This window comes from Epinephelus fuscoguttatus, linkage group LG4 (assembly GCF_011397635.1).
Source record: "Epinephelus fuscoguttatus linkage group LG4, E.fuscoguttatus.final_Chr_v1".
Classification (NCBI taxonomy): domain Eukaryota; kingdom Metazoa; phylum Chordata; class Actinopteri; order Perciformes; family Serranidae; genus Epinephelus; species Epinephelus fuscoguttatus.
The window spans coordinates 36,086,307-36,104,077 of NC_064755.1; the positions used below are offsets into that span (position 1 = coordinate 36,086,307).

General features: G+C 40.6%; 1 protein-coding gene across 2 annotated transcripts in view; it reads left to right on the forward strand.

Annotated features, from left to right (window-relative positions):
* The first annotated feature begins 1,395 nt into the window (after nt 1-1,395).
* The window catches only part of peak1 (pseudopodium-enriched atypical kinase 1), a 150,539-nt gene continuing 134,163 nt past the window's right edge, over nt 1,396-17,771 (forward strand). Inside the window, exon 1 of one of the 2 annotated variants that reach the window (XM_049573550.1) lies at nt 1,396-1,597. The gene's annotated coding sequence lies outside the window, so the exon portion shown is untranslated. Of the gene's footprint in view, nt 1,598-14,245; nt 14,387-17,771 lie in introns of those variants that run through there. The other variant, XM_049573551.1, reaches the window with a different exon arrangement.

Consider the following 17,771-nt stretch of genomic DNA (forward strand, 5'->3'; position numbering starts at 1 on the left):
CCATTTTGAATTTTTTGAAAAACACTTAAAATTTATCTCTTCCTAGGAAGTTTGAGTGATCTGCATGAAACTGGGTGAACATAATCTAGGGACCAATATCTAAAGTTCCCTCTTGGCAAAAGTTGGAAAACTTACTAAAACTGAGCTTCTATAAGGCAATGAATATTGCGGAGGGCGTGGCTCATCACATAAAGGTGTATAACATCTCAAGGGTTTCACCCATCACCACGCAACTTTGTAGGCATATGACCACACATAATCTGAGGGGACCCCTCCATTATTGAGCCCATCAAACAAAATGGGGGCGCTAGAGAGCTAATTTCTTATCTAGGCCTAACTGCCATATGGATTTTTACTAAACTTGGTAGATTTGTAGAACAGGACGCCTCAAGGTGACTGGAGAAATTTAACTTTAATTACAACTGGGTGGCCCTATAACAACAGAAAAATGCTTAAAAATGGCTAAAATGTGACCGATCGCTGTGGCTCCCCCTGTGGACCAATGTTGCTGTTTTTTGTCTAATTTTTGGTATGACTAAGTTATGGTATGGCATGCTGTAGGCTACATAATCACTGTCAGTGTGTCATTCTGTCAGTCAGTCATTCTCTCTGTCCCACGTTTTTCTACTCACTGACGTGGTCAATCTATGTTTCCCATGTGAACTACCAGTGCGCCCCACTTTTAAGTCAATACAACATATAAACACTTTAACTATCCATCTTTCGACGTGCTACCTCAACTACTAATGTACAGTTTGAGCCCACTAACTATCCCACTATTGGCAATGGTACTACTGTACTTTCAATAAAGCAATCGTACTATCAAATTCACAAAAACTGTGTCTGAATACCTTGCTCTTCTTAATGGGTTCAGTTGACTATTTAAACTATGACCTGTATCCCAAACACACACCATGTGAAACTGTATGTGGGCGACTGTGCACTCAATGAGTATGGACTAGTTTCATGATTAATTTAGCTTTGTGAGTAAAAAAAAGAAAGGCAAAAATAAATAAAACATTGATCATCAGGTCCAATTTTGTATCTGTTAATGGCAAACCAAAAAAAATACAGATGATCTAGTTTTTCCTACTCAACCATTCTATAAATTGTATCCAGAATAACTGCGTAAGGGCCCATGATTATAGCGTGCACTGGGGCCCATAATAACTTCCTTTTTTTTTTTTTTTTTTTACATTCTATCACTTTCGTAAAAGCTGCAAATAAATTGCAAACTCGTATTTTATTTTTAAATTACAAATGCATGACAAACAGTGTGAATCCTTTGAGAGGATCTCCACATTTCCACAGACGCTTTGGAGTGCCTTGTAAATTGCGCGTTCACGCGCTTCTCCTGGCCTGCCCAGTATCCCGGTGCGCGCGCTCCCGCTCCAGGCTGGTGGAAAAAACTGCAGCGGCTGTTACCGGAGCCACGCAGAGAGGAGCTGTGTGCGAGAAATCACTGGCACGGGCAAGAGTTGAGCTACACACACTCTCGGATTCTCGTTATTCCTGCCGAGGACGACGGTGTCAAAACCGGGATTTATGTCTGCCAGGAAGTGGTAGCACCGGCGGGGAGATACTCTTCGTCAGAAAGGTACGGAAAAGTTCGCTAAGGGCTGTTTTTTTTTTTTCCTAAATTGAAAGTGTCTCAGCCACAAGTCTCGTCAGTTTCCTTCGGCTGCCAAGTTCCAGTTTGTACAGCAGGGGAATGTCGTGTCTTCACGAAGGAGCTAACGGCTCTGGGAGTTAGCGCTAAATGTAAAACAACATGCAGCCAACGTCCAGGGATGCGAAGAAGTTCGCTAGCCGTTGGTACGTTACACCGTACTGAATGTTAGCGCTATTTACCGACTGCGTGCTGACTTGGTAACGTTGCAACATAACTAGCTGCTGCTGTCATAACTTGACTGAGGGCTGAAATACAAGGGAACAGCTCCGTGTGTGCAGACTGTGGATGCTGCTTGTGTTTGGGTTTGTTAAAAAGTTAGTTTAGCGAACACCTGGTTTGGTTAGGAGCCCAAACCATGAGGCAACTTGTCAGTGTTTACGAAACGGGATAGGCAGCGTTTAAGTTACATACAGGGGTCCAGGGACCACCTCAGGGTGCTTCAGAGGAAACCAGTGGGAGATGGCTTCATTAGAGAGATATTTTAAAATACATAATTCAAGTTTTTTATCGGTTTGAAAGGCTAGGCACATGGCATACATATATTATTTACAAGGTATTGTTTTTATAACACAGAGGTGGACTCCAGTAGATAAAGAAACATATTAAAGACACACACATATGTCCTCATACATCACTTTACAGGGTCACATAACCACATAGCAAATTCATAATTATGTAGGCTTATCTTCCATTTTGATGAGTCCCTTTCTCCTGATACATTCATAAGATGTTATTTCCATCATTGCATTAACCCAGTCTTTCAGTTCCCCCAGTGTCTTATGATAACTCGGCAGACAGTTATTAGACCCACAGTAACAACAGATAATACACACTTGGATACGTTTCTTGTATTTGTGACCAACCCCCCAGTAAACACAACTTTAGACTTAAAGGGATTTTTTTAACCAATCCAACAAGTCAAAATTTCTAATACTCTAACCCAGAGTGGTCTGACCAAACTACATTCCCATATGCAGTGCAGGAAGGTTCCTATTTCAGTTTTACGTTCCCATCAGCTGTTATTATTCAACAACTTCATTCTGTAGAGTCGTAACGATGCATGATCATATCACCCTAAATGTTAATTTAATAAGGGAATGAATGGGGATGAGTGGAAAGAAAAGACGTTTTACTGTTGCCCTCCTACTAGGTCAGACATTAATTGCTGAATTTCTTTCATCACACTATCACTAAGTGGAAATCTGTGCGGTAAAGTGTATATTTAGTGCCCCTCTGAGTGAAACTGATTTGCCAAGTAATTAAAAAAATCAACCTGATTGGAGTTAGGGCTGGGCAGTATGAAGATATTACATCATTATCAAGATATAAGACTATGTTGTATTAGATTTTGGATATCGCTGCAGTATAATATAGCATAAATGGTGTTTTTTTCCCCTCATTGTAAAGACTGCATTAAAGTAAAGTGATGTGTGTCGCAATACATGACGCGTTTCCTGCCATAAAGCAGATTTTTTCCGCGAAATTTCAGCACCTGGCAGAAGCTTATTGCACAGCCACTAAGTAACCTATGTAAACGCTGATAGTCTGATTTTACTGTGGCCACTACCCTGTGCAACCCACATTATTTTCATAATGATATATTTAGGAAAAGATGCTGTCTGTTGCCTCTTTAAAGGTGTTTATTCCTTGAATTTCACCTCACCCTACCTGTAAACAGGTGCAGGGGATCATCCTGCCTCATCCTCCTTTTCCATCAAAGACCTGTCTTCAACCTACAGGTCTTAACAGTAGGCTGACCCAGGTGAGACTGTTTAGAGAAAAAATGGGAAAAAGGGATGCACAATATTGGATTATTTGACGATATACGATATGCCAGTATGTAACAACTCATTTGACTGATAACCAATACTGATGTCGATATATCCGCCTTTATCCCTACCTAATGTTAGTGATCATCAGGTCACTTTTGTAGCGGCATTAACATCATATTATGCATGCATACTATTATGGTGATGGCCCGCCAGAAAGAGACAGGAAATACAATACTTTCCAGTGTAAGAATGAATCTCCAAAATGAGAAGAAGCATGTTGGCCGAGTCTGCCAATATCGTCTGATACCGATGACGTGCTGATGTTATCGTGCATCCCTTAGGAAAGCAAACAAACAAAAACTGATCACCCATATTTTTCCCATGATGAACCATTAACAGTATCCAGAGTGGGCATGTGTGAGCTGGTGTATTACACAACAGAGCCGTCTATACCACGCTTTTATACCAGTAATATTTTTTATTGGAGACATGTTTCATATATTAGTATCAATTTGCCTTTGTAAATTAAAATTGGTATTGAAATGATAGCCTACAGCATTAAATAACACATAAAATATACCAGTATCAGTACTGTGTTTAATTTTCTATTTCAAAAATTAACTTGCCACCTGTTAATGAGCATTGAGCACAGAGGCTCTGATGAGTAAGGACAGACATTGAATTTTGAATGCAGTTGAGGTGTAAACTAGCAAACTGGAGCTTGTAGGAGAGATATGAACTTTTTTTTTAGGGGTGAGATTTTCACCTGTCAACATCTGTGGTCTCAGGTGAGTGCTGAGCTGTGCAGAGGCACCTAACTGAGACAGCTGCTAAAGGTTCAAGAATAGCCTAAAATATATTGTGTAGTCAGTTTAACGAAGAGGCGTAATATTGTCTAAAAACGTAGTTCTGGTTCCCATTATTCTGAAGGAGGCACCAGACGGCATGTAAGAACAGCATTAAAATTTCAGTTTTGTTGTTCAGAAGAGGAGTGAAAAGAAAATTATTTTCCAGGTCAGGGGGAAAACTGTGGAAATAATCATTACAACTTGTTTTGTTCAACCTGCAGTTCAAAACCCAAAGGCATTTCTTTACTATCATATATCTCAAAAAAAAGAGCTGAAAATTCCTACATTTGTAATGCTGTATTAGCTGAATGTTAGGGATGCACTGATTTTGAAATTCTGGGCCGATATTGATACCGATATTTAAAATAACAATTTGACAGATAGCAGATAGTGGGTTATTTTGTTTTTGCTGTTATTTATGCCGCCTTTTTATGCCAGGAAAAACAAAGAAATTTTCACTACAGAAAGTATCTGAGCTGTTTTAATGTAGCCCTTCATTACACTACCTTTGAACAAGTACAAATCTTCCATAGCCCATTTGCTATATCATAATTCCCTCTTTAATATCTGTTTTATATTGCTGCAAAAACATATTTCACCTTCAAACAACTGAATTCATTCAAGCTCCAAAATTAACATTAACTAGCTCTCCTCCTGCCCATTTTAACAGGGATTTGTTGTTCACAATGTAGTGTTATCACCCAACAATAGACTGGATTTTCCGATGAGACGATAGTGAGTTCACTGCATCTTTTTGTCCTGAAGGCATCCTGGGGAAGATCTCTGTTTGTGAGAGGAGTGAGATCACAGGGCCCATTTGCCAACCAGTCATTGTATTCATCTTGTACCTGCTCTTTAATTTAAGTTTGTGACTGTTACTCTCGAGCCCTGCTTTTTAGCCTGTGCAAAGGTGATGTGACACAACAGAAAAACACCATCCACTGCCATCTGTGACTGTCATCGTATTTACCCGCAGGCTGCAGACAGATAGCACCCGATAAATCGAAGCATCCCTAGCAAAAGTTTGGCATTTTGCTTGAAAAATGAAAATTATTAATACATTATGAAAAAAGCGGCTAATTTGTGAATTGACTAAGTTCAAGGTACAAGAGTTGAGTGACAATTAGCAGTGGGGAGCACAACATGCCCTGTAAATATTGTATTGCACCTTCAAAATCACACGTTACACATGTGGGTCAGACGCTGATCTCAAGGTGGATTGCCAACCCACATGCTCATGTTCAGTGAGCATGCGGGCTGAGAGATGTACAAAATATTGTCAGCTTCTGGGGAAAAACAAACACTCCAAAAATCAGTATCAGTCAAACCCTAGTTGTATTTCTGCTGAAATCCATAGTATCTTTTATTCCTCTGCAAAAAACAACAACAAACTCTTCTGTTTATATGAAGAGGAATGTGTTTGTGCAAGTGACACATTCTTCAGTTTCAGTGTCACAAGTTCAGGCCAGTGAAAGTTGAAGTACATTGCAGCTCTAAATCTCAGCCCATTCAAAACAGACACTGGGCTCGTGGTAAATGAGGTCTTCTTTGTGCGTTCACGTGGGACTGCAGTTGTCAGTTCTTGTTTTTACTTGCTCCTTGCTCCTGTTTTGATTACTGCTCCTGAGTTGACAGTGTCAACAAAGCCAGGAGTCTGACATTGTTACTTCTTCACCTGTTTAAAGCGGACGGGGAGGCGGATTTGCAGAGATTTCAGATTTGCCTACAGATAAGTGCCCTGCGGATGCCTGTCCCCAAAGTGTGCGGGACAAATATTTGTTAGATTGTTTCCTACGTTTTTGAATTGTGAACATACCTGGCATTCTTTGTGGGGAGCGACAGGAAGATAGTGTTTTGTGTTGATCTTGATCTGTCTATTTTCACAGCCGGGCTGCGAGAGCTTTTGTGATCCACAGTGTCTTTGACTGATGGAGATAAAGTTGGACAGTTGCAGGATATACGTCAAAATGATCAGAACATTTAGTTATTTGGGGGCAGCTGCTCAACAGTCACAAGTATTTTATTTGCCTTTCACCTCTCTGTTTGCCTATCACACTGCTGTATTGATCTCAGTGGTATTAGAAGAGGTCACATGAGTGCGACATAAATTACCTTTCCCATTATAATAGGCATTTTTTTGTGCTGCAAAGGAATGTCATAGATGACTCACTGGCCTCGAGGCATACTGTGAAATAGCAGTGCAATGAGACGTTCACAATCGATCCCTACTCCCTACACATTATGAATGGGAATGATAGTTGTTTCTGTTTGCCAGAGAGATCAGGGACTCAGAGCTTCACCTGAACTGAGGCTTATCATTATTTGTTCATCAAATGGATATCCATAGGAAGCGGATGTTAGTGCCAGTTAGCAATAAAACAAATTCTAATCTTTGAATTTTGAATGAATAAAAACAGAAAAGCTCTGCTTGTCTGCACTATTAAAACAAAATGAACCAAAAAAATATGGTCCAGCATAATAATGAGCTAGTGCAGCATGTTTGACCGTAATTATTACATAGCATCATTGCCTTTTGAAAGCATTTAACACATTTAGTTATAATTTGGGCACGGAACTAAAGCATGAAATTTATTAATTTGAATCTAATAAGCCATTTCAAGACATTAGTACACACCACATTTTTGCTTTTGAATCTGTGTTTTTCTTTTCTTTATATATCAAGTCATGGATTTACAAGTAGTGTTGTTTTTCCTGAGGCATAATAGTATTTTGGGAGGAAACTACTGAGTTATGTAAGAGTTGACAAGACATCGTCTTAGATTTTGGATATCATAATCTTGTGAGTGTTGTCTTTTCCTGGTTTTAGGTGCTGCATTATAGTAACATGATGTAATTTTCTTAACTTAGCAGCTGGTCTATTATTTGCGTTACCCGCTTAGTCATTATATACAGGTTACTGATGGTTATTGACCAAAAATCTCACTGTGTAAGTATTTTGTGAAAGCACCAATTGTCAAACTTACAGTATTGTCGCAATTTTGATATTGAGGTTTCTGGTAAACAAATATTGTGATATTTGATTTTCTACACATCTCTCTCCATTAAATTGAATAAAACTTTGCCTGAACTCCAAATAATTTAATTGTGGTTGGTAGAAAAAAATATACGTGTCCCAGAAATAAGGGAAAATTCAGATCTTCAAAATTAATTAAAGTCAGTTTTCATTATTTTCAAGATTATTATTTTTGGCTTTTATCTTTAATTGATAGGAAAGTATTAAGGATGAAAGGGGGAGAGAGACAGAAAAGATGACATGCAGCAAGGGGCTATAGGCGGGGATCAAACCCACGGCTGCTGCAGCAAGGACGTTACCTTTGTACATGGGACGCCCACTCTACCCACCGAGCTACTGGGTGCCCCAGTTTTCATCATTTTCATCTTAACTAATTTCAGTATACTGTATTCATGCTTATTTTTTTGTTATTTCATTTTTATTTTATTCTATTATCCAGTCGGACCAGTTGGGATATTTCTAACCTAATCTTAAAGGCAGTGTGTGCTCATCAGAAACTATTCCAAATGTGTTCTTCAGCTGATATGGTTCTCACAAATGTTTGTCACAAAGAAAATTCAGCGACATAAATAACAGGTAATTTCTCAGTTGACAGAATGCATGTGTATGTGTGCGCTCTGACACAGATCTGTGACGGACATGTCATGTGACACCATGACCCTTGACCTCTCCCTATTCCCCTGAGCCAGGGTTCGAGCAAGGTAACAGGTGTGACCCGGAGGTTAAGGAGCAAACACAAGCACACACGCTCACACTCGACAAGGGGCGGATTGCAAAAGTACAGTTGTGTTACACCAGGTGGAAATCATATTACAGTGGTTTTGAAATTGGATTTTTTTTTACAGTCATACATGTGTGTGTATGTTTGTGTGTTCTTCTGACTAAAGCCTCTGACCTTAGCATACAAATGTGATTTGCAGACTGTTGTAACACTTCTCTGTGTGATTCCATTGAAAATACCGCCTCACCTTGCCTTTCATGCATCCCCTCTTCTGAAGTGTCTTTGAACAAGGCACTGCATTCCTCCTCACTTCAGGGCTGCTGTTCTGTGGCTAAGTTTGCTCCCTGATCCACCTATGGAGAGGGACAAGTCAAATAATGTTTTTGGAAATCAGTGGAGCATCACATTCATATTTTAGTGTCCAGTATTCTTGGTTACATCTAGGGGAGTAAACTGTTGATATTTATTACAACATACGGCTCAGGGTTGTCCCTATACACGTGAATTAATCATCAAAATAAACAGAAATGCTCCTGCTAACATTTGCCACTCAGTTAAAAATGTGTATTTTAGTGATTGGAAGTAAGGTTTCAGATCCGAACATCTCCAAATTGAGGTCTTCAACTCAGCAAAGTTCAATCCTACTTTTTCCAAATGTCACACTCTTTGTGATAAACAACATTGTTCCCCTTTCACAGCATCACAGATTTGGCCGTGTAGTTGCCCCTTAAACAAAACACTCCAGGTTTTAGAAGGTCAGTGGAGCCTGATGAAGTGCAGTTTGGGCTGGAAGCCATGTCTAAAAACTACAGCTCTGCCTGCAATCAAGGCAGCACCGGAGCCCGGTCATGTTTTGTTTTGAATCTGTAGTCTTGATATAATTCGTGTTGGCAGCTCCAGGTCGTGGCTTATGCCGAGAACATTTTGCAGCTATCAGGCAATAACATAGCACCCCACCAAAAGCCAGTATAGTGTCATCTGAGTCATCCAGGTGGGAAGACGTCAGAACAAATTAAAGTAATCCTCTGGACTCCAGAAGTCACCCAGATGAATGGTGAAACGTGTTTCAGTTCGGGTAGATTGAAGTTTTGTTTTGATTACCAAAAGCCTGTTTATGAATTAGAAGCTTACACTTTAATTGCAGTGCAAAATGACTGCTTTTCAGTTCTTCTCTTGATGCCATACTTGTTGCATGCCACACGACATCAGTGCTACGCCAGGTCGACCAAATGTCATCAGAGTTATGAGTCATTTTTGTATCAGTCTTCGATCTGTGGCTCTTTGCAAGATGGTGGATGATAAAGGAGCAGATTACAGTGACACTGTCATCTTATATCAAGCCAGAGGACATCTCCTCCTGTCAGGGCATTTGATCTATGAGACAGGGACAATCATAAATGTCTCACCAGCAACCTTGTGGGTGCTGTGGTCATGCTTGTTTGTATGTCTGTGTGACCATATGTGTTATGTATTATACATGTGGTCAGACATGCAGCTTGGCAGAGATTTGTGACTGTAGTATCATATGCATGCTGCCATATAACCAGCAACATTTGATGTCCAGTATTGCATTAAATGTGATTTTACTACAAGAAGCTATGTTGTATTATGAGATCACTTTGTATTTGGTCCAATAAAGTAGAAATTAATTATTGATTAAGTCAAGAGTTTTCAGTCAGAAGATGATATGCGCATATTAATTCCTGTAATCTTGCCTGCATTGGCTTTGTTTTCTGTGTTACCACGTCTTACATGCACTGCTACAAGAGAGCTGAGACACTTGAATCTGTTTAAAATTGTTTTGTTTCCCATTCAAAGGAATGTTGACTCTGTAAACAGTTGTGATTATCTGGGAAACTCAAGGCTTGGGCTTTGCTGATAAGCTATTAGCTCAGGTGTTGACCTTGAAAATGAGCTTGTCTAATGAGTTATTAGCTGAGTTGAGGTAATAATGTAGTAAAGCTGCATATAAAGGCTGGTGAATTAATCAAAAGGTACATCAACCTGTTGTGAGGATGCTCATATGTAGCCTCTAGACAAGTTATTAATGCTTTATATGCTTTATATTATGCTGTCCAAACCTAAATACTCACTGCAGTTTTCATTAACAAGTCCAAATGCATTATTCCACTAAGCCTTTGTGCCACAGCTGTTGTGCTATGCATACATATGAGGACTATTAGCCTAGATGATGACCTTACTGACTTAACTTTGGCTAAAAGCTGTATGCGGCTGCTCAACCCTTGTCAAACTTTGTCCTCTTACCAAAGCGTGTGATTTAAAAGTGTGTCTCCTCCTCACAGGGCAGGCAGAGTTCAGCTATTCAGCATATCCTAAACTGACTTAATGGGCTGGAGCTGTTGGAGTCAGTGATTTAATGGTGTCAAATATTCTCCTTTTGAACTGAATAGTGGGTGTGGGGTAGACTACTCCTACCATCATCATCGTCCTGTGGGGTCAATAAAACAAAGACTGAACCAGAGCCAGCGGTGATGTAAGGCCTTTATCGTTGTTGACGTCTTCCAGACCTCTCACCTGTCTCCCTGCTTGTAAAAAGCGCTACGATGTCTCGTTAAAGTCTATTTAATAGCTGATTGATGTGGGTCATGTCAGACGTTAACATTAGCTGTTGCTTTTGGCCGTCAGTGGAAAATCTAATGGATGAAAACGTGGGAGCATGCGGAATGAATGCTCTGCCCTTTCTGAAGTTGAATGACCTGATGGTGCACTTCTGTCTCAAAACCCTCCTAGGATTTCACCCTGGCTCAGAGACCTTCCCTCAGACATGGTTCAAGCGCCACTTGGGATCGGTTTGAATATTTCTGAAGGAGTCTTGGCCATAGGCAAAGTCAGCTCATTCATTTTATCCGTAACAGTATTAATGATTAGAGCCTTGACAAATTTGTGTTCTTTGCACACAGATTTTCACACACTGTATATACACTCTGTCCTCATGTAGACTCTCTGACCCCGAAACCAAAAGCTTCATTTGGAGATTCCTTCAAGGGTCCGTTCCAGCTGCGTTGCATTCCAAGCATGATATGTTCTGTTATTTCTCAGGCTCCAACTTACTAACAGAGAACTAATGGGGATAATGAGTGATGCTGTGGCTGGAAGCCCTCAACGGTTTTCAAGAGATTCCAGTGGCTTTTCACCAGAAAACTAAAGAGTATTAGATCATTTTTAGAAAAGGCTGCCATAATGAATTAGCATGTTTTGTTGTACATTTTTGCCAAGGAGCATAAAGTATGAAAGAAAAGTTGTTTAAGGTTTCCTTGGCTGGAAAAGAACTCGAGCCAATTAAAGCCATTGTTAGGGGAACTTAAGTTGGCCATAGCCTTGTTGCTTTAGGAGTTGCCCGTGTTTTAACAGTGATAAGGCTTTCCGTATACACCTTGTTCTTAAGTATCAGATACCAGCCCACTCTCACAGAAAGAATGACCACGTAGGTCGACCGTGAAAGAAGTTTATTATGTCTCATACTAATGTTACTTGTAAGGGGGTGCCCTTTAGGGGTCGTAGTAATTATTACAGGAGCAGAGAAAGAAGTGACATGACGTAGCATAAAAAGTGTCAAAGTTCGCCCCTATAGGGTGGGTGGGAGGGCTGGTGGATGGGTTAAATAAAGAGTGTTGCCTATGCTATTGTAAGCATTTATACTTGTGTGGTAGTGTGTCCGTGCAACAACTCCAAAACACTAGTAGGCGGTGGGGTTTCTGTGAAGTGCTTTAAAGTTTAGTTGATTCAGAACACACCGAAAACACGCATTCAACATGACTTAATAGAGACAATTTCAAACACATTACACAAATCGTCTTCACTATAACTTGCAGCATTCACAGACAAAGCATTTGTCTTTTGCTGGACACATTTTCCTCACGAATACAACAAGCTAATATTTTTAGCACAAACTTACGGCATTTTACATTGTATAAATTAGCTTAGCGACGAGCTGAGATTTCCTCTGCTCGTATGAAGCCTGGATAAAACACACACAAGACTTAAAATGCTATTTTATGGAGGCTTTTTTTGTCTTCACAATTTATTGTTTCTTATCTGTGAAATAAAAGCTTCCTTTCCACAAATGGAAATGGTTTCAGCTTACAAAAATAGACACGAAGTCTGCATTGCCGTGACGTGTTAGTAGTTACATATCTTGGGAGGTGCATGTCAGGCTATGGCATAGGGCACAGCGTAGTTTCGCCAAGAAGTATAAGTCCTGCACAACACAGGACTTTCACCCAGGAGACCAACATTTGTGTGTGAAAGCCAAGGTTGACTTCTTTTCCTAACAATTTAGTATGCTAGTATGTGTAGCATGCTACGCTAGTGACATATGTGATGTGTTGTATGTGACATAGTACTTATTAAATGCCAAACCTTAATGTTTTTCTTTAACCTAACCATGTGTTGTTGTGTTTTTGCCTAATTCTGGCCAAGTAGTTTTGGAGCAGAAGTGCAGCCGTTTCAGGATGTGTTAAAAACTGTTACAACAGTAATTTATGACATTTTTGGCCCAGTCATATAAGTCGTTTTGGAAGTTAGTGCAAATCGACCTATGCTTTCATTTAAGTATGAGAGAGAGTTGTTCATAATCATCCAGTAAATTCAGCTTGCATTAAGAACATGTATACTGAATAATTAGTTTATCTGTAAAAAGTTAGTAGCCGATAAGGTTTATGCATGCTAACTGTCCAGTGGCTAAAGCAGCTTCACTGCAGACTGGAAATGTCAGAGCAGTCAGCACGTAATTCATTATTAGTTGTTTAGTGCAAAATCAAATCAGACCCCCACAGGAAATGACTAATGGACTACTAACAAATGGACGCAAAGCCTGACTATCAGGCAAATCACATTTCCCACCTATAGTGCAAACTTGGCACTAAAACTTATACAGACTTTGTGTCAGAGCATTGTGGCTGTATCAGATTGAGGTCTCTAGCCTATTGTTTTAATAGATCTGGGGACACTTGACCTTTAAAGTCCCGAACCAACAATAAGGAATGTGTTGTGCAATAATTACTCCATGTGGCCTAATTTTTCCACTGTTTAATTATTGTCTTTGAAGGAATTCTGCTATAAATTCTTTACTCTAGAGCACTGAATTCCCATGCGATTAATCTGCGCTTTCTTTATTACCATGAAATGTGGAAACTGTGCCTGAATAAATTATTCTTTCTCAGAGTTTTGCAATCCTAGCTCTTAATACGTCCCTCAGTCTGAGAACTAACACAGCTTACCGCCCGAGGCTGGAATGAGAGATGGCCAATAAAGACCTGACAATATGTGGTGGGAGATCAAAATCTCTGGATGATTCTGGTATCCAATTTCATTTAGAGGCAAAATGCCTTCAGGCTCAGTCCCACAGTTCTGCATTTCTGGTGATTAAATCTGGGTGTGTATGGATATGGGGTAAAGCAAATAGCTATGAAATACAAATAAAATTCTCTGTCGACACTGTGGAAAAGTGACATGCAGCAGTCACATGCATTCGAGCCCACCCACCATGTGTGCACACCTGCACGTGCACATTTCACATTTCCAACACTGTCATCATGTATCTGTGAAACAGGTCAAAAATATCACCTTCCTCAGCAATGTTTCTACAGTTAGCCTTTTGATCTTGGAGAATGTTGGCCCCAGTCTGGCCCAGTGGCTACTGCTGTTGGGGATTTACCTTGACTCATAGTCTGGCTATCAAAGACCGGCACTGACTTTTACACCAAACAAATGTCACCAAAGAGGGAAACACAAACTCCTGATAAAGTCTGTCCCGGGAGAAAATGCCTTCCTCTCTAAGACCTTGTGTCCACTTAATTACATTACTAAAATGACTGTGGTTCAGTTGTTTGTGTTGAATTTCGTATTCGAGCTTCAAGTGGCATGAATAAATAAAAAAACAGTGTTACATGATATCTGTGTTTTGACTGCCTTGTATTGAACTCCATATATGGAAGGATAATCCTCCCTTGCAGGATCTGTGGTGATCTATCTACACAAGTATTTGTTTGAGTTAGGACAAGGCCTCTGTGATTGGTTGTGGCTGTGGTGAGGCCAACACAATTCTGGCTTACTCAAATGTGTTGAGAGCACAGAGGGGTACTTGCTTTTGGCCAAGTTTTGACCTCACCAACTCCCCTGGACTCAGCCTGCATCTTAAAATAACACACTACGTGTTGTGCTGAAATCTCTCAGACATACCTTGCTGCTGTTGGACTTGTTTACCGGGGCGAACCTGAGCTGTCCCTGCTCTTGGAGATTGCAGGGCTGGATGGGGGCCACTTAAATGCCTCAATATTATCTCCTACATTAATCTGAAGCTTTTCAGGATGAAGCATGGTAGGTTTTCGGAGCTGGGTTGTGTGGGTTTACATGTGTGTTTGGTTAGTGTCAGAACGGTCATCAGGTACACAGCTTTGTCTGCACAAGGTTAAATTTTATAAACTGTTTTTGGAGCTTTTTGTAGATTTTCCTTTAGTTGCATTGATGTATTCTATATGGTGTATGGCTTAAATATTCTATATCAATCTGCATCTTGACAAAGCCCAGTGGAGTATAGAAGTCATAAATTAGAGATGAGATGGATGGGGGTGGTGGGTGTGGCGCTTCTCTGCAAATCCACACATATCAATGGCTCCTCCTGACACTGCAAATGTATAAAGCCTTTCCCTCCACTGTTCTGAATGCTAAACTAGGTCATCGTGACTCACTTATTTCCATCCAAATGTGAAATTTAGAAATGCTTTGCTTCTTATCTCTTGTTCTTACAGTAAGACCCCTTGTCTTTTTTTTATGGCAGTTTCTAATCTTGTCCTAATTCAATGATGAACAGGGATGACTTTAATACCTCTGTGCCTCGGCTTTGGCTTATTTGAGCTATTGGGAACATTGTGTTAAGGGCTGTCTTGAACTGAAGTAGGGGATGGAAATATATACTGCCAGTGTCGTGCGGCTGCTATCTAATCACAGTTGCATTACCATGTCACACTGCATAGAACATCAGGGAAAATGTGATGACATACGAACCCAATTCCTATGTCATATATACTGCAGACTAATGTTGGCACATGTATTATAATCAGAAATAGTACAGTGCAGTAATTAGGTCAACAAAAGCCACAGTAGGATAGGCAGTATGGACAGTATCTCAGTATTCATCGTGAGAAGTTTTACCAGTTTCATGATGTATTTAAAATCACGTGGTGTTGCATTAAATTGCAGCGCACAGCTGGATTAAATTCTGATGTCAAATGTAGATGTTCTACCTGTTGATAGCACCACCTCAACACTAGATGGATGTGTTGTACATGATCAGACCGTATCATACTTTTAATTAAATTCCTCACAGTTTACATTCCTTTTTTTTTTAACTTTGTAATGAAGAATAATGATGGGAAGGTTTGCCTCATCTCTTTATTGAGCCGGAGGCTATTGCCGTGCAATGCTTGTGTTCTTGCATTCACTTTGAGGTATGATCCCGGTGAGCAGGAAGTTTGCAGTGGCGATGGCTTTGCTGGATGTGGCTGAAAATACAGGCCTCCAAAGCTGACCAGTCCTAGTTCTTGCAGTCCCCATGTGGTATCTGTGTATGTTTGCGTCTCACTACAGTCTATTAGAACACTCCTGCAATCACTGCCGCCTTCACGAAGATATGAGGATGATGATGTTATAATGCTCAGTTTTTGTTGAAATTGTTTTAGAGAGGTGTTGAATAAACTGTATGGTAATTTTGGAGGATGTGGTTTTTGGTGGTGGGCTGCACCCTGAAAGTTGAAGTCTTTTTGTTGTTGTTGTTGTCAGACAGTGTGTAGTGTACTTCTGCGGATGTTTTGGTTTCCAGATTTTGCTGCAGAGTGAGCGCTCCTTGTTTTCACACTGCTCTCCAGTGACCCAGACCCAGGGCCAGACTGAGGCCCCGTTTATACGACAACGATTTCAACTGAAAACAGTAAACTTTAGTTGCGTTTCGGCCGATCGTTTACACGACAACGGCGTTTTGAGTGCCTGAAAACGCAACGATTCGAAAACGGGTTCCAGAGTGCAACTTTTTGGAAATGGCAGCGTCTCCGTTGTCATGTAAACTTGCAATATGCAGTTCCTCTGAAAACGGAGACTTTTCGCACATGCGCATTACGCTTCCAGTCACTAAGCATGCTGACCGTCACAACAACAACGCCGAGCTCTGTTTGTGCTGCTCACCCTGTTGATTTGAAGCGAAGTGTAGATCTGTTACTGTAGCAACTCCACGTCGTCGTCCATCCAGACAAAGTTATCTGTGCATGCTTTCTCCATTGTGTTTTCTCTGTTTTGGTTTGTAATCGCCGCGTTGTAGAGGAAGACATTTCAGCGCAGGCACATGGCGTCATGCCGTGGTGTTGCTTTGCAAATTTACACTGCCACCCATTGGCCTGGTGTGCATACTACAGCGTTTCTAGTACATCGTTTCAATAACATCGTCATATAAACGCAGAAGTTTTTTAAAACGCAAAGGACAGACTTTTCCTTTTTTAGAGAAACCGTTGTCGTCTAAACAGGGCCTGAGTGAGAGGGAGGCAGCTCCCTGGTGGAAGAGAGGCGTTGCCCAGTCAGGCTCTGAGATAACGTTATCTGTTGCCTTTTGCTTGGAAGTGGAGAATTTACAGGTCACAGTGACTTAATATGATACAGTCTCTCCAGCTTTTGCACATTTCTGATCTGTTGTTAGCATAATTAGCAGACAGTAGCTTGGTGGGCTAACTTGGCTTGTTTGCTATATCATGTGAACTTATCATGTCACCCTGCACATCCTGCTGAACTCTGTTCAAACTATCAAACCCTATATGTAAACAAAAGGAACACATAGTCGTATGTTTGTATTAGACAGCTAAATCCCATTTGACGGACATGATCCCGAGTCAGGCGTAGACCTAGCAGTGGTTAATTGCATTGTTTTTTGTTGCTAGGTACCCCATTTATATCAGTGACAGCTGCCTAATTAATAGAAACACCTCTCTGTTAATTAGCAAGGTCAGCTTAATAACATGGTAATTGAGTGTAATTCCAGTGGGAGGCAGATTGAAATAGTGCTCACCCCTAGATGTGAGAGATTTTGATTTTCAAATTGGTGTCAAGCTTAATAGTTCAGGTCAGCTTTGACCAAAAAATAATTTTTTCCTTGATGGTGCTTCTTGATTCTGTAATTACAATGAGAGAAAGTTATTTCTGGATTTAATATAAACTTAGAGCAAAGTAAATTTACTGGCAAAGAGGAGAGCAGTCATACCTGATGATATTTGTCAACGAGCATTCCAAGGTTGTTGAGACATTATGCAACATTCACGGTGAAAAAATGCATCCCAGCATTCGCCACCACATCACTTGTAAACAAACATCCGCTGCCTGACCTTGCCTGACACAGCAGGACTCTTTTCCGCAAAGAATCCTGTTGGTGCTGCTCAAATTAAATTTGCAGACTCACCCCATTTTCATGTCGCCCAGCTGAGAGAAGGCATGTCTCAAATTACCTGCTTAACTGCTGTCGCTGTCTCACATACACACATATACACAGCCCGTCCATGCTGTGATCTCATTAGCAATATTAGTGCATGCCGAATCTCTGTGACAGCAACTCCCCCCGGTTGTGTAAGCACTTGTTGTTCGGTGCGTGACACGATCTGGATCACACGAAGAGCGAAATGGCAAGAAAACAAACACTCTCATTCCTTTAGACCCTGGCCCACACCGG